The sequence below is a fragment of the Ammospiza caudacuta genome, chromosome 4, assembly GCF_027887145.1.
Source record: "Ammospiza caudacuta isolate bAmmCau1 chromosome 4, bAmmCau1.pri, whole genome shotgun sequence".
Taxonomy (NCBI): domain Eukaryota; kingdom Metazoa; phylum Chordata; class Aves; order Passeriformes; family Passerellidae; genus Ammospiza; species Ammospiza caudacuta.
This window is the reverse complement of record NC_080596.1, coordinates 59310273-59313496: the sequence shown is the minus strand read 5'-3', so window position 1 is coordinate 59313496 and position 3224 is coordinate 59310273.

Below are 3224 nucleotides of genomic sequence, written 5' to 3'. Positions count from 1 at the left end.
AAGAAGACCCTTTAGAGAGTGATTAGCTTCTTTTACTGTAAAATAAGCTTTTTGTCTTCCATTTAACAAATTGCTGATTTTGAAATAGATTGCAAAAAACTCCTAATACAGCAAGATTGGATAGAGACTGGAAGTGATACAACAATATTAAAAATTGAAAACTCTGTTGTTGATGCTTGCCAAATGCCTTGGCTTTTTAATGAATTCAGTGTGTGGGGAGAGAAAGGCTATTTCCTTATTCATCAAAAAATATTGCATTCTACCAGCAGTTCCTAGGTTTTGTAAACTGTTTCTGAAAACCTTGATGAACTCACACATCACATTCAGTGGTCTGCAAGTGCTGCTGTACTGTCACAGATCTCCCTACAAGTCTACAAAGGCCACCTGAAATTCTTTAGAAAGAAAGCATTGTCATTCCCTTTGGCTGCAGGAGCATTGTGTCATTTCAGTGGTGGTGTGACCCTTATCTGCTGAGATATGAGTGGGCTTTATTAATTTCCACTTGTCCCCCTGACATCAGCCAGAACTGCAAAGGGTAATAACTCAAAGATAGGGTCAGCGTCTTCTAATGCCAGCAGTTAGCATCAAGTTTATGACCCAAACTTGATATCTCTGTTTCTTGGATAAAAGGAAGTAAAATGGCAGGTGGTGTCTCTTTAAAACAAAATATTCTGGCAGTCATTCTGTTGTAAGCAGTTTCTGGCTGTGTCTCTTAGGGAAAAAAAGTAAGTGATCTTGATTTCTCAGAAGAACTGGACTGGCAGCTACAGCTTTTTCAAGTCAAAGTGGTCATTGACCTCATTATTTCTGCAAGGCCTAATCAGCAAAATAAGGAAAGAGAGAGACCACCAGTCACTGTAAGAAAGACATGAGTATTTCAGGACACTTCCATGCTGCAGCTCAGCAAAGTCATCTGTGGTTGCTGCTCAGTCCTGTGGGAACTCCCTCTCACCTGTCCTGCTCATGTGTGCCCACGGGGAAGCTGAGCAAGGCAATGACAACTTTTCAGGCTCAATGTTTGGTACAAAACAGGAATGAGAACACACCATGCACAATAAAATTCTATCCATAAATAAAGGTTGTGGCTGTTAGGAAGACAAGGTATGGGTGGAGCAGGAAACAATGAAACAACACACAACAGAAAGAAAACCATATCCCGAGGAAAAAAAAGAAAAGAAGGTATGTCTGTTACTTACTTTCCTATAACTAGATGGGCATGACACTGGGCCAGCTGCTATACAGCTGCCAAGTACTTGAAGGCCCCTTTCTGCAGGGATGGCCCCTTATAACTCTCTACCCTCAGTACAGGATTGTAATATCCCAGAACATCAGTGACTCTCCCCAAGAAGAGTCACTCCCCAAGAAGCAGTAATGGGGAGAGAGCCTTTAGGCTGTAGTCAATGTGCCACACACTTTGTCATCTTCCCTGAGCCTGACAGAGCTGCTCCGATTGTGGATTTTTTTGTAGCTCTCTGTTCCCCCACTAAATGAGTGCTCTAACACATTTGTACCTCTGATACCAGCTAAAAAACATCACAGGGAGGAGAGAGAGAGGCACTTCGTGTATGCAAACAAGGAAAAACAAGGGAATCCAGCACCTGTCAAGGAACTATACAGGACTCAAGGTGTGCATGAGCCTTGGGGTTTGCCAAGATTTTACACTTACTCTTCTGTAACAGCAAGCTGTGATTTGTAGGCTGCGGCTGCTGTGTTGTCCAGAGCACTCTCATGGTCCAGCAGTTGTGTCTGCTGCCACTGCAGGAATTTTGCCCTGAGAACATCTGAAAAGGCTTGAAAAGGCAGCAGAAATATGAATTACTGGGGAACCCCAGTGTCCACACAGAAAATCAGTGCAAGTCAGCTCTCCTGCACAACCTGCTCTCTGTGTGCTGTTGTGTACATTCAGCCCAACCACACCCCAGCCAACAGTCCCTCCTTTCTCTGCATGTCCTGGGGCTGCCTCTGCATCAGCTATTCTGTGCAAAGCTCTTCCCCACAGCATCTGCCACAGAGCTTTCTCACCTCTGCGTTTTGCCCTCTGCAGCAGCTGCTCTGTTTGCTCTTCTCCCTTTGCACAGCTATTCCATATCTCCATATATCCCAGGGAGCAGCCTCACACTCTTTCAAGTTTGTTTAGACTGCTTGTTTCTTGCTTGAGGCTTTGTTGTTTTAGCAGAAATAAGGAAGAAGGAGGAATTTTTATTTCTTTCTTCCCAGGCTCTGGAGTCTGGAGTGCTGTGCTGAGCGTTTCAAGTCCATAGGAAAATACTCAGGCAGTGGGTTGATGAGAAGTTTATTTAACCACAAGACACTGCAGGATATGGGAGATGCTGCCTCTGTTTAGGCACCACCAGGCAGGAGCTGGTGTTTGTAGACATACAAGGCTGAGGGTGCACCCCAGTGTGTATGGGCAGTATGGGTGTGCTTTCTGTGCCCACATACAGGACTAAAGTCGGAGGATTGTTCTGAACTAGTAAGAAACTTTAAAAGGGAAGGAAAAGGGTGTTGAGCTTTTTTCTTTTTTTTTTTTTAATTTTATTCCCTTTATTTACTTGGCTAGCTATAATCTTTATTAAATAGGACATGCCTAGGGAAAGTCACCAGGTCTGTGTTTATTCTGATCCTTATTCCAACAGTAGCAGGTTATTTTTGCAAATTTGGTGTTCTGTAAATAGTAGATTTAGTCTTTTATCCAGGCTTTCCCTATGTCAGTGTCAACAAAACAGCTTCCTGCACCTTTGCTATAGAAGAATTTGCAGGTGATGCCATGGGCTGTAAAATGAGGCAGAAAGAAGAACCTCTGTCACTTAAAGTGTAGTTGCTTAGGAGACCTTGTTGGTTGGTCCAGTTCTCTATCTTCTGTCAAACATTAGAGAAAATACTTTATTGCATTTTTACACTCAAAAATGCAGATAATATTTACTAGCAGTGAACTTATGCTCAGGGAGAAGAGAACATGGATACAGGAGAGAAACTTCAGTTTGCAACAATCAGAAACAACCACAAAAAAAAAAAGAGAAAGTATATATTTGGGCTTTTCCTCTTTTGATTTTTTGATTTTTATCTTCTGGGGAGAAAGGTCACACAGTGCTCCCCCATCCCCCCTTCCTCTTTCCCTCCCTTTCTCTCTTCCCCAGAGACTGCGAGAATATGTCAGTATTAAACAGCATTTTCCCTATAAATATCTCTGGAGAATAACAGAAGCAACTTCTTGCTCTTTCTTT